Raw genomic sequence first — 18,323 nt, 5'->3', positions numbered from 1 at the left:
CAAATTATGTTAATATCTATCGCAGACATGTTTTAATTATGTTATCTTTTGTTGATAAAATCTAACTTCAAAGTGTAAGATAACGGAGATTGTATCTATAATTTATAATTAAATGGGATGTCTGGTTCGTACCACTTGTGCTTAGGAAAACTCGCCACGGATTTACAAGAGCTCCGAGTTTGAGTCCTATTATATGCTGTTCCCGAGAATGTTCAGCATAATACGAATCCCGGTGGACATCATCATCATCAATTTAAGAGCCACGCTCTTGTCGGTGCAGCATTTTCACCATGCTACTTTTTTAGGGAAAAATAGGGCAGTGGTTTCCCTCTTGCCTTCCGCCCCGCAGTACTCTGTCTGACGCGAGTGGGATGGCGCCCAGAGTAGTCTATTTCAAAGCCGTACTAGAACTCCTGTGATTTTTAATAAAAAAAAATAATAGAAAAAAAATCTACATTATGTATACAATAGTACAGTCATGAGCAATATAATGTACCCACTTTAGGACTCGTGTCGCACTAACATATTTGATATTTAGTGAGACTTACAGTTCAATTTGTCAAAAAAGTTAATGTGACATGGTACCAAAGTGTATACATATTAATGCTCGTGACCGTACGAACTACGCAACGGATTTTGATGCGGTTTTTTGAATAGATACAGTGATTCAAGAGGAAGGTTTATATGTATAATAACATCCATTAAATAGTGGCGAAATACTGTTATTTTTGAGGTTTTAATGTGATGGCGTAAATAATTGCATTTTTTCCTCAACGTTGCACCCGAGCGAAGTCGCTAGTAAATAATAAAAATATGATCTCAAATAACAAAATACGTCACTCAATTGATACGATTATCACACACAAACAAAAAACAAACAGTGGAAAACTACAATTCAGACAACGTGTAGACAGTTAGATAAAAATTACGCACGTGTCAAAAATAAAGTAAAATAAACTAGGAAGTAAAGTACATAACATAAACATAAATAGCCTATATACGTCCGACTGCTGGGCACAGGCCTCCCCTCAATCAACCGAAGGGGGTATGGAGCATACTCCACCACGCTGCTCCACTGCGTGTTGGTGGAGGTGTTTTTAACGGCTTAACGTGACCTCCGAAGCACGGAATCATCTTACTTTTTTCGAACAATCAGGTGATTCAAGCCTGAAAAGTCCTTACCAAACAAAGGACAGTCTCACAAAGTGATTTCGACAATGTCCCCATCGGGAATCGAACCCGGACCTCCAGATTGTGAGCCTAACGCTCTAACCACTAGACCACGGAGGCTGTAAAGTATGTAAAAATATTTATTTCCTCTACAGATAAATAACTTTGTTCTTATACTAATTTACAATAATATTATAACATGAACATTAATAATTGTAGAGGCTGGAGCCTAAACTAGGATACCCTGATTTCGTACCCTGTAACTAGTTAAATGTAGCGTCTAAGAAATCTCAATCAATCAGTAATTCTTTATTGCACAAAAACAAACACAAAATATGTACAGACGAATAAAATAAACACAATCAGCCTTACCGTTAAACAGCAGTTTCTACCAGGCAACCTTAGGGTCTTCTTATCGTGTGGGTTGTGAGGTGGATTACCAACCTCATCAACCCCGGTGTCAGGGTTACTATTGAGTCGCCAAAGGCCCCTGACATGGCTCATGTAACGACTAGTGACTACATACTTACATCATAGTAATCGGGACCAACGGCTTAACGTGCCTTCCGAAGCACGGATCATCTTACTGTTGGACCATTGATGGCGTAAGTGTTACCATTCAATTGGTATCTCCAACATTCCAAGGACGTCAATTTTATTATTGAAAATCAAATGAATTACTGACTAATGTATTTAATTACTATCACTTGTCACATATATAAAAAGCATTAAAACTGTACGTAAATATTTTGCTAAAAGTAGATAATTTCCATGCAAAGTAAATTAAAAACATTGGACGTGGGTGAATTATGTTTTACGAAATGGCAACGTAAGGTCGGATGACGTCAGCTGGGCTAACCTTGAAATGCTAGCTGTCAGTTTTGAGCATACCTGCAGGCCTAGCACCGTAAGCACGTGACTCTTTCTCGCCTCGACAGAGATCGTCTGTCTCTTTCTGTGCAGTACTGTGAGAGAGTGACGGGTGACGTATGTCGAGGCGAGATAGAGTCGCGCGCTTACGGTGCTAAGTCCGCAGGTCTTCTGATAACATGCACTGTATTACTGCTACCTGTAAGATCTATTGTGCCTTATGCTACAGTTCACCCTTATCCTCTTAACGCCGAGATTCCCAGACACAATAGTTAAACAATGGGTTTTGGATTTTAAAAGAACATTCGGTCTTACTACTTTAAGCCCTACACTACACCCCGGACACTTCATACAAAACACCTCGTTTTACACAGACACTACACATTGACGTTATCGTACACGCGCATCTGTGTGTGTGACGTCTGACGCCATACGATTGAAGACTAAAGTGAGACCGAGGGGGTGAGGTAAACCTAGCTCAGCCGCTGGTGGGGAGCGGAGAGTTGCCGTTCTATACGTAGTATTATAAAACATTAGAAATCATTGAGGAAGGCTCCTTTCATACAAAGTGTGTAACTGTATGACGTTTGTATGTGTGACTGCAAAATAAAGGAAAGTAATAATAAACATAAATTTTGTTTTGATATTTTTTATATTTTATTGAATATTTCTTATGTAAATTGTACTCGGATGGTAGGAGGTGCTATGTTTTTGTTTTTTTTTTTTAATTTTCATATAAATGTAAGATTTTATTTTGTATGGCTATATTTAATACGTAGTTTTTGGTTTGATGTTGGTAATATTGAGATCAACTTTATATTATATTTCTAGAGAATTGATATCACATGGTTTCCAGGATTGGGCCCCGATACCGACCCCGCCGACGTGGTCGACGATTTCCCTCATTCAGCGCTTATCGCTATCGACCCACTAGGGTCGATTAATTCTTTCAAATATTTTTTCCTCTCAGACGACGCCCTGAGCCGAGGTTCGCGTCCAACTGGGCACCCACTTTAGGACTCTGTCGCACTAACATATTTGACATTTAGTGAGACTTACAGTTCAATTTGTCAAAAAAGTTAATGTGACACTACCGTGTCCCCCAAAGGTGTTTGGTACCCCAAAGTGCATACATATTAATGCTCGTGACCGTACTAACCTCTAAACCTCTGCCTACCCCTTCGGGGACACGGGCGTGAATTTACCATGAAGTTGTATTAACAACGTCAAACCCAAAACTTTGTACTAAAGATATTAATTTTATGACTCTCAGTAAGTTCATTTTACGTCCATTTTAGTTCGTTATAAGATTACTAATGTAATAATGGCGCCGATTAGAGCAACCACCTACTTAATTTGACAGGTTTATAGCTAGCTCCGTCCCTTTCTTGCATTTGAAAGAAAGACGGCACAGTTGAAAAGCTGTCCAGTTTTTATGTTAACACGTTCAACGCCACGCAAAAAAAGCTAGTTGTTAGACACCGGTGAGCCAACCTGTACTGAACCATTCAGGCCACGGGGGTCACCCGTGAGCCACGTTGCCAATTTCGATGTTTTTGTCGCAAATAAACCATAGTTTTTAATTATTAGTGCAAATAAACATATTTTTCAACGATTAGAAACAACATTGTAAAAAATTTATTAAATCACATAATAACGGGTTCTTACCGCGTTTAAATGGGGATATGAGACTCCCGATATTTCGACACTGTTGCAAGTGCCATGATCACGGGATGACTGATGATCCCCATTTCAACGCGGTAAGAACCCGTTATTATGTGCTTTAATTATGATAATAACCGCGTAAACTTAAAACAATGTATTGTAAAAAATGACGGAAATCATGATTTTGGTGTGGCCTGAATGAGAATTCTCTTTTGGCCCACCCGTGGGCCGCGTGGCGTTGAACGTGTTAAGTTTGTGTGCGCGCCAATTGGCACCATTATGTTTTAAAGTTCAATTCATATCACTCATTTCATGTCTTACTAAAATATACTAACAATTACTGGAATTAAATAAATAAGGATCGCAATACTGATAACGAACGTGTATGGTGCAATTGTGAAAAGAATTTAATAAAATGGCTGATGCATCTGATAGATACCGCATTGTATCCAGTTGCAAGTTACTATTTTATACGAGTAGCCAACTCCGTCCGCGTGGATCTCGGATATCGCGTGCGCGAAATATAAAAATATTTTTATGTTTTTTCCAAAAGTCTAATCTATTGCTGTACCAAATTTCATCAAAATCGGTTTAGTAGGTTTGGCGTGAAAGTGTAACGCGGAAAGGCGGAGTTATTTTCGCATTTATAACATATCATAAACTGCCTATATACGTCCCACTGCTGGGCACAGGCCTCCCCTCAATCAACCGGAGGGGGTATGGAGCGTACTCTACCACGCTGCTCCATTGCGGGCATTTATAACAATTATACAAAATATTAAAAATGTTAACAGCGTATAAAAGTCCCACCACTGGGCACAGGCCTCCCCTCCACCGCGTTGCTCCACTGCGAGTTGCTGGAGGTGTCGATGTGTGTACAAAACACTTTCGCTTATAATATCAGTAAATAACTATTCAAAGCCACCCGATAGCTTGTAATCTTTTTCGAACGTCGGCATTTTCACGTTTTTGTACTCCTGCCTTGCCTGTTACTTGCCAAAGCCGCGATGAACCAAGCTTCATAATTGCTGATCGTTGCATTCGTTGCTACCAGATAGCATCAGCTTTTACAAAATGACGAAGGTCTGGCGACCGTTAGCTCTTAGACAAAATGACAAAGGTCTGGCGACCGTTAGCTGCTGCTCTTAGACAAAATGAGGAAAGTCTGTGCGGTCGTTAGACTATTTGCTTTGTGTTAAAAATAGGCAAGAGGACATAATCAAATCAGATACTTTTTACGAAGCGCCGAAACTGTACACGTCTATGGAATTAAAACTTGTATAAAATAGTAACTTGTAAACCAAAATGCAATTGAAACAAGGAAATTGAACCCTACAGGATATTGAAATAGGGAATGTGCACGATGTATTTTTTTAATTAAAACTAGTATGCAAAAAAAATCTAAATTAGTGTTCAAGTTAGAAGTCTTGTCTTTAGTTAGAAAGAGACGTCCGAAGTCATTGCCTACGCGCGCCATATCTGGTTCCTTAGAAAAGTCCTTATGAAGAAAGGGACAGGTATATTTTTCATAATGCTCACTCTTGAGTTATTTCTTTAGTCTTCATATCAAATTTATTATTCATGCATGTTCCCTATTACCGTTGGTAGTTAGTCTAATAAAGCAATGGTCGATTTGATTTTTCTAAGTTTAATAGTATTTTTAAAATTATGTCGATTGACAGTCATAGATAGACGGATATTTAGAATTTGTGACAGACAGAAAAGTAATTTGATTCAAGCGTAATGATTCTGGATCTGACCATGGTGTAAAAGCAACCTGTGACGTCATAGAAAAAGCGATAAAATGTCAAGACATATTATTACGTGTTTCTTGAATAAAATTCATAAATAAGTTAAATAGAAAAAAGAAAATGTTTTTCGTCAGTTTTAGATCTGTTCTTATTTAGTAAACAGAATTTCATAATTTATCTTTGAAGGATACTGCCCAATTTTGAGCGAGATAAGTAATAAGTATTGATAACTGCAAGAAAAAATAAATCGACCATAAACTCAACAATTCCCCTAAGATTAATCCAAAACTTAAATACACTGTAAAAATAGCGTATATACGGTACTATATACAATACATACATTATCTTCTAAAGCACTTTTAAAATAATGTCATAATATGCTTGGAATTAATTTGCGAAATCCAGTGATTAAAAATGTGATAGACTTTTAAATTAAAACCAAACATGTTTTTCCAGTAATTTATCGAACATTCGAAATATTAATACATACTGGTGATAAAACTCATGTCCATTGGTAACAGCAATAGAACATTTGCGAATTAACACTTAACATCCATATTCTAAGACGTTAACTCCAACTTTCCGTGACTCCGTTTCCAGTAGAGGCGGCCTCTAGTTTCCTCCAGTAAGGCATGACGTCATGATTTTCGTATTATTATGTTGGCAGTATGACATGCTCGACTCCAGTGAGTAAAGTCCTCAAGTCGAGTAAATGTCAACTAAAAATACGAAAATTCTCAGCTAAGGCCGAGTCCAATAAACATGTTAGAACATCTTAAAATACGGGTGTTAATGTACGGTTATGTCTACAAATATGGATATGTACGTCAGAACCAAGTCGAATCCAATTATTTTACGTAATTGTATGGTTTCCATTAGTCAAATCAGTCACTTTTTATTATACGTCATAACAATAAATTTCTACGGAATAAGCTACTTGACAACCTAGTCAAGCGTGATACTTTTTAAACGAAACGTCAAAACGGAAGTTTTCTCCCGAGTTTGTATGGAAATACTGTCCTGTGACGTCATCAATAAAAACGGTCAAACGTCGTACTCATTGTTACTTATTTCATAAATAAAATTCGAAAATACAAGTAAAATTAAATTTGCTTCTATTTCTAGATTAGCATTTTATAATTGATCTTTACAAATACAAATTGATTTATTTGTGAAACACAGGTAGAGTAGGTATAACAACCTACTCTATATACTACTCTATATATATATATGTTAGAGCGCTGTGATCTGCCAGTCGGCGTAGAAATATAAATTAATTAAACATTCTCTACTAATTATGCATGCCCTATTATATTTTTTACATTATTAAAGATATAAATTTATTATTAATAATTGTCACAATAATATAAAAGTTAAAGTATAAAAGATTAAGTCAGTTCATTTCAGGACAAAAAATTCGTCAACTGAATAGAAGGTGTTGTTTACCAGAAACGTAAATAGTTCCTTTTTAAATGTCAAATCACATGTTATGTCTCTAATTGATTTTGGAACCTGATTATAAATTCTAGGAGCCATGGAGAGAACGCCTTTTCTGTACAGTGCTGTTTTTGTGAGCCAAGTCCTAGTACATAACCGATCTTGTAGTCGTGCTCTACCAACTCTTTTATATTCGATTAAATGCTGCCCTATTTGTTTGAAACATACACCGTCACGTCATAGAGAAACGTGATAGAATATCGAACTTGTTCAAATGAAAACGTTTTTACTAATTAACATTTCGTAATTTATTTTTGACCTAGGAAATTACGCAATTATTAAAACATAAATGTCAATTATGCTAACGCGACACGGTTCTAAAGTATATACATATTTTTAGCCATGACCGGGCGCTATCTATGTAGACGCGATAATAACAGTTCGACCAATAAACGCGTATACTATCTCCGTAGATAAAAGTTACACGACTATTGGTCGAGTAATGACTCGCGTACGTGTAGGCAGTTCATTCTGACAGATAAAAAGTTGCGTTTCAATTTAGTTTGACAGTTCTGTACTACTACATAATTTGTTATTTGCGGTGTCACAATTACTCAGACACCGACCCCGCCGGCGTGGTCGACGATTTCGCACATTTGCCGCTTACCGCTATAGTTCTACTGGGGTCGATTTAATTCTTTCAAATGTAATCGTCTCAGATGATCCGCGCCGAGATTCGCGCCCAACCCTCAGTATTGTAATGTTGTAATTGGCTATTTGACTGTTGTAACAAGAAAATATGAAATATGTCGGATATGGTAGTTTATTATTTAACGATAATATTGTCCAATAGTTTTTTTATTAAGATGATTTTTAATTTTCACTGTGACGTCCCTTGGAAAAAGTCTAGTTACCAACCAAGTGTCAAGTGAAATTTAAACTAATTGAAGAAAAATGTAGTTTTTTTTTCTATTATAAAAGCTTTTACGAGAATATAATATATTTTAAGACGTATAAAATAAACCTTCGATACAAAATGGTGCGGGGCGAAATGTGTCCGTTCTATAAATAGTGTTATTCTTTATTCTGTGACACTAGTATTAGAACTGTCAAATTTAAATGAAATTAATGAAGTCTTACACTCATTTCGCCTAATTTTTCAGCCTTATTGAAAGCAATATATTTTCATTACGTCCACCATAAATTTATCAATCATCTATTGAATTATGAATAATTAATAACAGTTTTATTTCACTGGCATAATAATGTTAAACCACAAACGGCTTACTGTTTCAAATCGGTCTCGTAATAATTGGATTGCCGCCTATTTTTTGTGTCCGGATGAATTTCGGTGTAGCGGAAGTCATTATAATGTGTCAATGCAAAAGTATAATGACTTCCGGTGCTCTGAAGCACACCTATCTATAGAATTAAGTGTACAACTTATTATACAGTCTTTGTAGATTATTTTGTTTGTTCTATTTTGTTGTAACGTAAAATAAACGAGCCTATATACGTCCCACTGCTGGGCACAGGCCTCTTATCAACAACCGAAGCGGATATGGCGCATTCACCACCACGCTGCTCCAATGCGGAGATCAAGAACCACCCTAGACATTTCATACAAAAATCTCATTCTTTCCGCGTGTGTGAGGAAGACAGACAATCCGCGCTCCTCTAACCACGGCCATTCAAAATTTAGTACCACCCAGAGGAGGTGAGGTCGGCGCCTGATGCGAATTAGTGCGGGGAGGGGAGGAAGGAGAGTTACTATTCTATACGTTGTATTCTTTATTACACTCCCACGACCTCCAGTTTGGTAGTCAAGATGTCTAACCATTACATCACAGATGTTAATCATTAATCTAAACATAATATTGATATTATTTGAAATAAACTTTCTGATCATAAAGACTGTATATACAAGTGTGACAGCGAATGGTTTTTATATAAGAATATGAATTTATTTCAATGTTCATATCATAAGCATATTTTTTTCCACAATATTTTGATATTGATTTCTGCGTGGTAAAGGCTCGCCTCTGTTACATGGGACTGAAAACATAACTGGCGAGAAGTGGGTGTATTGTATAAACTTCTGACTACTCCTTCGGGGATATAGGCGTGATGTGTTATGATTTCTGGGGGTCTAAAGAGGCCAAATTGAGCACTTTGTGTAAAAAAACAATATTGGTTTTAAACATGTGCGCGAAAATTCAAATAGTATATATAATTGATTTTTTAGATGAAATGCTCAAAATGGCTTTTTAGACCTGTTTCCTTCTACTCATTTTGGGAAATTGGCAAGTTGGAAAGTTACCATTTTAGAAAATTTTCCTGCGAATTGGAATTAAACATTCTTATATTTCTCTTAGACACGCGTTTCCCACCCATTTGAATGGGTGGGAAACGCGAAAATCTAAACGTTATCTAATCATCATCACCAGGCCATTAACGTCCCCACTGCTGGGGCACGGGCCTTCCCTATGGATGGATAGGGAGATCGGGCCTTAAACCACCACGCGGGCCCAGTGCGGATTGATGGTTATTAAAGACTGCTAATGCAGCCGGGACCAACGGCTTAACGTGCCTTCCGAAGCACGGAGGAGCTCGAGATGAAAACTTTTTTTTGTGGTCACCCATCCCATGACTGGCCTTTGCGAAAGCTGCTTAACTTCAACAATCGCAGACCGAGTGCGTTTACCGCTGCGCCACCGAGCTCCTCAAGTTCTAGCTATCTAATGACGTAAGATTAAATTACGGAAACATTGATATCGTGCAGATTACTAATCTTATAAATAAATGATTGTAAATAATTGTAAACGACTCGCCGAATTAGTTCCTCGAATTGAGCAGAAATATTATCAATTGATAATCATTAAGGAAGAATATTTTTTTCACGTGTGTGGTTCATCACACAGTACTGTTTTGTTGAATATATATGTTTTTCTTTCTGTGAAAGATAGAAATCTTTCACCATATTTTCATTACATTTCTTCATATAACAAAAACAGGTATGCTCAAAAGTGGCAGCTAACATTTCAAGGTTAGCCCAGCTGACGTCATCCCACAATGCGTTGTGATTTTTAAAGAATAAATTACCCACGATCAATGTTTTTAATTTACGTATCAAGGCAATTTTGAACTTTTAGTAAAAGATTTCACAGTTTTCATGATTTTTATAAATGTGAAAATGTATTTACAATTAAATTATTATACATTAGTCAGTGTTTACTCTATGCTTATATTTTGTCCATAATGTTAAACAAAGTATTGTGAAAAAAATATGCAATTATATCTTTAAAAAGTATATTTTAAAATGATTTTGTATTCTTGTATGGAAACTATTCGCTATTTTCTGTTAAGTAAGGATGACTTTTATACTTATTATCGATTGCTTATGATAATGTATTTAATAAATTATTAATCTTTTAATTAGAAATGTGTGAAAATCAGTACAGTCAAAGGCAATATTAACATTGAAAGTGTTCATTATCTATATTAAGATTACGATTCTAAATCGTTAACATGATTTTAATATGCTTTTGACTGTTCTGAGTATTGTACAGCGTTTTTTTTAATAAGTTATGTATGGAGTATACTCTACCATTGAGTAGGAGTAGTACTATTTTATCTTGCGATGGATGTACCTCTGACTAACCCAGTTGGAAATATAGTCGTGAACTTATGTTGGTGTACTACACTGTATTGTAGCGTTTATGTTATGCTGTTATAATTCCTTCCGGTTGAGAGCCCTCAGATGAGTGGGAGCTCTCAGCCGAGTGGGAGCCCTCAGCCGAGTGGGAGCCCTCAGCCGAGTGGGAGCCCTCAGCCGAGTGGGAGCCCTCAGCCGAGTGGGAGCTCTTAGCCGAGAGGGAGCCCTCAGCCGACTGAGAGTCCTCGGCCGGGTGAGGGCCCTCAGCCGAGTGAGTCCTCACACCTGGCCAAGTAGTTAATCCCATCTGAGCCAAACAAGCCAAATAAGTCACGTCAAAATTAAAATGCTGTTATAATATTTTTTCTGTGAACTACTCGATATAATATATAAATATTCGATAACCACTGTATTATTCAAAATATTTGAATAAGGAACTTTTCAGGATACGTTCTCCAATAAAACACAGATGGCGCTGTACGCTTTTGCCTATGTTTAACCTTCTAGTTTATGGATAGCAGACATTTACATCTTTTATATTTGTTTTTGGGTATAAATGATGACATACATACATACATAAACTCACGCCTATTTCCCACCGGGGTAAGCAGAGACTATAGAATTCCATTAGCTTCGATCCTGACACACTTCTCTTGCTTCCTCCACATTCATCAATCGCTAAATAAATAAATGATGACCCTTGTTATTAAACCCAAGCGCAACACATCTTCCACCCATTATTATTCTGATCAAAATAAAGAGAAGCAAAATGGTACCAACATAAGTCTATACATAATCTGATCCAAATATCGAGTATAAATTATTTTTACATATATGCGTCTGCCATTAGATTATATTTTTCAATAATTATGTATGTATGTCGTAAAATCTCAACAACACCATCTATATTATTTTTTGGGGAACTTATCCCGGAAAATCCGCCATTGTAACATTTTATACTGTAAAGGTCATCCCTATTTAAACCGATAACTATATTTTCATCTCTTACTAGTAAAGTTAGTTATGCAAATTTTAAAATTTGACTACATAAGTAGATAGCGTAGATTAGGTTAAGTATCTTTGTAGCGATCAAATCTGATATAGATTTAAGACGTAATCGAATGTTTAACCTATTAAAATGATTTAAATGATAATTTGCGTTTTATTTTATGTACTAGTACATAATACTAGGTGTACAGTCATGCGCAATATAATGTACCCACTTTAGGACTCTGTCGCACTAACATATTTGACATTTAGTGAGACTTACAGTTCAAGTTGTCAAAAAAGTTAATGTGACATGGTACCAAAGTGTATATACAAGCAACCACGGAAAAGCAAGACGTAGGAAGGGTTAGTGAGCGCGAAACGCGCGAAATACTAACATGAAAATAAAAAATAGTTTAGTGCACTTTGTTGCAAATAGTTGCTACTTCGCACTCCACCCGTCCGCAAACTTAACGACGCGCGCAACTCCGCAATAGTATATTAAAAGGTCGTATTGAGCATTATAACCTGAATAATCAAATATCGACTATCGTGCAAGGAGATCCCTCATAACAGGAAAGCTAAAACCCTTAGTATGATAGGCTATTTATCAAAAAAATACTTTTGTAAGCAGTGTCTTCCGAAAAGTAATGATAAAATTGCAACGTAATGTATAATGTAATGTACTTACCTATCTATTGAGGGCTATTGCGCATTTCGAGACAAAACTAGTGACGAAAAAGAATCCTATCCATATGTTTCAAATTCAAATATCCTTATTCAGTAGGTAACATAGGCCTTTGGTCTTGGTTCCATACAAGACCATTAACCCGGCCCCAGGGGGGACAGAGTCATCTTCTCTGCCCTCCACTGGGGCAATTCCTGTTCGGCGCGTCCTTGCCGCGGGGGTGGGCGCCTCTTACTTCAGTAGGCCGGAGTGAGATGGTGGCTGAGTTCGAATAGGGACCCAGATCTACGGGGTATAACGTAGAACCCTTGCCCAGGGATACGGGTGAAGACCTCAACGGCTGCAGAGGCGGAGATGGGAGCCATCGGTACGGCAATGCAGGACGGAAGGGGCATGTCACAGGGACTGTAACCTGGAACCTGACAGAGGGCAGCAGTAACTGTCAGTACTATTCAGAGGCAGAGGACAGGAGTCCTAGTCTGGCTTTGTAATAGACTACTCTGGGCGCCATCCCACCCGCGTCAGACAGAGTACTGCGGGGCGGAAGGCAAGAGGGAAACCACTGCCCTATTTTTCCCTAAAAAAGTAGCATGGAGAGTATTTTAAAGAAAAGAAACGTTCTTGACAACGGGCTTCCACGATGTCACATCCCGTGGCGGTCTGAGTCCGGCAGGGGTAGTAATAGCAAGGCTACCTCGGTCGTTAGCATGCGAAACCCTTGCTCTATTGGCACATGGAATGTGCGAACAATGTTAGAAGATGGAAAGATGGAGGAAGTGAAGTTGGAAATGGAAAGAATGAGAATTGATATTTTGGGACTTAGTGAAATGAGGTGGGAAGGCAGCGGTGACTACTGGAGTGATAACTTTAGAATAATTTACACAGGTGATATAAAACAGGGAAGTAATGGAACAGCAATAATCTTGAACAAAAAATGGGGAAATAAAGTGGAAAATACTATTCATCACAGTGATAGAATTACAGCGATTAAAATCAAAGCAGAACCTAAGGATCTTGTTATAATTCAAGTGTACATGCCAACAGGAGATCGTAAATATGACGAAGAAGTTGAAATTATGTATGAACAGCTCGACTCAATAATAGATGCTGTAAAGAAAAATGATAATTTAATTATAATAGGCGATTTTAATGCTGTAGTGGGGGAAGGGAAGGATGAAAATATTGTGGGTAGGTTTGGCCTAGGAAAAAGAAATGACAGAGGAGATAGATTGGTACAGTTCTGCAAAGAAAATAACATGACTATTTGCAATACGCAATTTCAGCTGCCAAAAAGAAGGCTCTATACCTGGAAAATGCCAGGAGACATTGGACGATACCAATTAGACTACATAATAGTTAGAATGGAAAATAGGAACCTAGTCACTTCATGCAAAGCCTACCCAGGAGCTGATCTAAATACGGATCACAATCTTCTCCTGAGCAAGTTTAATTTAGGATTAAAAAGGACCAAAAGGACACACAAATATAAGAATATTGATCTCAATAAATTAAAGTATACCAAATATCAAGTGCAATATAGTAATAAATTGAAAGATAAATATTTAGAATATAAGAAAAATTGTGATTTAGAGGTAAATAGTATAGAAGAGAAGTATAATAAGGTTAGAGATATAATTAAAAGTACCGCAGAAGAATGCTTAGAAAGCGAAAAGTTAGTCCCAAGGAAGAAATGGCTAAGCCAAGATATTATTGATATTATGATAAAAAGGAGAACGTTAAGAAATAAGTCGGATGACGCCAGTATTGTTGAATATAGAAAACTTACTAACAAAATAACAACACAATGTAGGAACCGTAAAGAAAAAGACTTAGAAAAGGATTGTGATCTCGTTGAGCATTATATGAAAGCAGGTAAAATGGATCTAGCATATAACATAATAAAAAGTTTAAACAGGAAGAAAAAGACAAGAAGTACAGCAATACTAGATGAAGATGGAAAGATTTTGATTGATAATGAGGATATAGGTAGCTAACAGATGGAAGAGATACATAGAAGGATTATATCAGGGAGATGGACTAACCGAGGACGATATAGAAGATGAACAAGAGGTGGAAGAGGATGATCGTGGCCCGGACATCTTGAGAGAGGAATTTGATAAAGCTTTAAACAGTTTAAAAAATAAAAAAGCTGCCGGAGACGACAAGTTGTTTATAGAATTGCTAAAATCTGCAAACCCCTTAGTTTTGAACGAAATTTACGAATTAATCAATCTAATGTATACAACTGGCAAAATACCAACAGACTTTCAAGTTAGTAAAACTTTGGCATTACCAAAAAAACCTAATACTTTGAAATGCGAAGAACACCGGACACTGAGCATAATATCACAGGCTTCAAAAATTTTACTTAAAATCATTCAAAACCGACTGAGACCTAAAGCTGAGGGATGTCTGGGAGATGACCAGTATGGGTTCAGGGAAAAGAAAGGTACAAGAGAAGCAATATTAGCTTTAAGACTGATAATTGACAGGAGATTGGATTTAAGCATGGATACCAGCGTGGCTTTTATAGACCTTGAAAAGGCTTTTGACAAGGTAAACTGGAGGAAAATGATGAGGGGGTTGAAGGAAGTAGGAATGGATTATAGAGACCGAAGGATAATATACGAACTATATAAACACCAGGAAACTGTCGTAGAAATAGGAGAAGTGAAGAGAAAAGCTAGAGTACGGCAAGGTGTAAGACAGGGCTGTTCCTTATCTCCACTAATATTTAACATTTTCATAGAGGGTGCCATGAAGGAAATAGCTAAAATCAGTAACGGAATAACAATAAATGGACAGAATATAATTAGTATCAGATTTGCAGACGATATTGCGGCACTGGCCAGTAATAAAGAAGACCTAGAAACCCTACTTAACACAATGAACACAGTTTTTGAAAAATACGACCTTAAAATTAATATATGTAAAACCAAAATTCTAACAATTTCCAAAACTCCAAAAATAGACAGCCAAATAATTAAGTTAAATAATATCCCGATTGAAAATGTAAAGAACTTTAAGTATCTAGGCAGCATAATAACGAATGACTCAAGATGTACTTTAGACGTTAAAACCAGAATAGCAATGGCAAAACAAGCTTTCCATAACAAAGGGTGCATATTCAAGGCTAAGATTGCCAAATCTATCAGAAAAAGATGTGTCAAAACCTTCGTATGGAGTATAGCCCTCTATGGATGTGAAACTTGGACACTGACACAGAAGGACAGAGAGAGACTCGAGGCCTTTGAAATGTGGTGTTGGAGGAGGATGGAAAGAATAAGTTGGACAGAAAGGGTTACAAATGAGGAAGTGCTAGTAAGAGTAAGGGAAAAGAGACAAATACTGAGAATTATTGAGGACAGAAGAGGCAAGATGATTGGACACCTAATAAGACACGACGAATTCATTAAAAACATCATAGAAGGAAAGCTAGAAGGAAAGAGAGGAAGGGGAAGACCAAGAAGAGCTTACATGGAACAGATTAAAGAAAAGGTTAACGTCGTGTCTTATAGGGAAGTCAAGGAATTGGCCTTTGATAGACTGGAATGGAAAATGCTACACCGACAAGAGCGTGGCTCTTAAATTGATGATGAGTAGGTAACATAGTTGGTTCGAATCTTTAGGACGATTTCCCTCAATCAGCGCTTATCGCTATCGACCCACCAGGGTCGATTAATTCTTTCAAGTATTTTTCCTCTCAGACGACGCCCTGAGCCGAGGTTCGCGCCCAACTGGGCACCCTCAGGCCCGTTGCGTTAAACGTTGTACCGGGTGAGAGCCTTCAGCACTCCCCATTCGTCCGGCCAAGTAGTTAATGCCATCTGCGGCAAATCTACAATAAGTCACGTCAAAAAAAAGTTCTAGCACAGGCCTGATAGTTGAATTTGTTTTCGAATTCATGTTTGGATCGTAAATGATTATCACGTGCTCAGCGGTGAAGGAAAACATCGCGAGGAAACCCACATTGTCGACAAATTTATTTTCGGAGGTATGTGTGTAACCTAACCTGTATTGGGATGGTTTTCCCTTCGCGGGTTGGAAGGTTACGCAGGCATTGCGAACAAATCCGGGTCAAAGGAGACTGAAATCCAGAAGTAAAACAACACTATTTCAATAATCAGGGTAATCAGTGTTGCCCTCTGGGTAAATTTTCACTGAACCCTGGCCTTTTTTGGTGAACTCCGGCACCCATATACTTTTATGTTTTCCAACTAAATATTAATGTTAATGTGTGTATATTTTAATGTTGTAAATGTATATGTGTGTCGTAGATTTTACCTAAATAAACTTTTTTTTTTTTCTGTTTCGCACTATTATATTAATTTTAAGACCGGAAACAAACGTCACAGTTACTTAGGGCTTCGTACAAATGTGCGTAGATAATTCGTGATTAGAAATTAGATTACGAAACGCTAAATCACACGGATTTATGATAAGTCGTAATATGTCTAATTTAGCACGTGTTGCGTAGGTAGGTACTTTTCTAAGTCCACTCGAATTAATCGGCTGAACACTGTTAGATAAATATTATTATTATGTTTATGTACCTATAATTATAATTGATCTTTTTTATTGCTAATCATCGTCATCATCAGCCCATTAACGTCCCCACTGCTGGGGCACGGGCCTTCCCTATGGATGGATAAGGAGATCGGGCCTTAAACCATCACGCGGGCCCAGTGCGGATTGATGGTTATTCACGACTGCTGCAGCCGAGACCAACGGCTTAACGTGCCTTCCGAAGCACGGAGGAGCTCGAGATGAAAACTTTTTTTTGTGGCCACCCATCCTATGACCGGCCTTTGCGAAAGTTGCTTAACTTCAACAATCGCAGACCGAGTGCGTTTACCGCTACGCCACCGAGCTCCTCATTATTTTATTGCTAATATTCATGTAGTAATGTTTAGTCTGTGTTTAAAGTTGTTCACTTATGGCATAGAATAAGGAGTAATATTACGTATAGAACGGCAACTCTCCGCTCCCCACCAGCGGCTGAGCTAGGTTTACCTCACCCCCTCGGTCTTACATTAGTCTTCAATCGTATGGCGTCAGACGTCACACACACAGGTGTGCGTGTACGATAATGTCAATGTGTATTGTCTGTGTAAAACGAGGTTTTTTGTATGAAGTGTCCGGTGTGCTGACGGTGCACTAATTATTGTTTCTGGAAGCTTATTCCTAGAGTCCACAATGCGATTTGGAAAAAAAATATGTTTTGGGTTACTAGCGCACGAAGAAAACATCTAAGTACATAGATTCATAATAGGGTACCTATCTATGTTCTATCTAAGCATTATATACTTGATTTATAGTTTAAGAGTCGCTGGTACCTAGATCTTTATTGAGTCGTGTACGGTCACGAGCATTAATATGCACTACCTACACTTTGGTACCATATCACATTAACTTTTTTGACAAATTGAACTGTTAAATCTCACTAAATGTCAAATGTGTTAGTGCGACAGAGTCCTTAAGTGGGTACATTATATTGCTCATGACTGTACTAGGTTCAAGATAAATTATGAAATTCTGATTAAGTATCCGTACTACGGAAGGCACGTTAAGCCGTTGGTCCCGGGTACGACTTACTGATGTAAGTACGTAGCCGTTACATGAGTCATGTCTGGGGCCTTTGGCGGCTCAATAACCCTGACACCAGGGTTGATGACGTCGATTCACCTCACAACCCAGCCGTGTCAGGTATCACGCAAAAGAGGCGCTCAGACGTCGAGTTGCGGGAAACGGCCCGCGAAACCAATAACCCTGACACCAGGGTTGATGAGGTTGGTAATCCACCTCACAACCCACATAGAAGAAGACCAGACAATACTGAATACAGTCATTTTACGTACGGCTTATCGGTTATTTTACGTGCAATATATAATTATCTACAGATAAACATTAATCCCTTTGTAAAAAAACAATCATCCTTAATATAAGATAAAGATTTGGATAACAAACTTATGAATGCGGTTTTTGCAGCTGATTGCTTCAGGAACTTTTATGAAAATGGATGTTTTTGAAGTGAAAATGTAAGTTTGTTTTGTGCAATTAAAGTCTATATAAGGTGTTTGGCCGTTAGCAGGGTAGACAG

This window comes from Pectinophora gossypiella, chromosome 26 (assembly GCF_024362695.1).
Source record: "Pectinophora gossypiella chromosome 26, ilPecGoss1.1, whole genome shotgun sequence".
In the NCBI taxonomy this organism is placed as follows: Eukaryota; Metazoa; Arthropoda; class Insecta; order Lepidoptera; family Gelechiidae; genus Pectinophora; species Pectinophora gossypiella.
Note: the sequence above shows the minus strand (reverse complement) of the source record.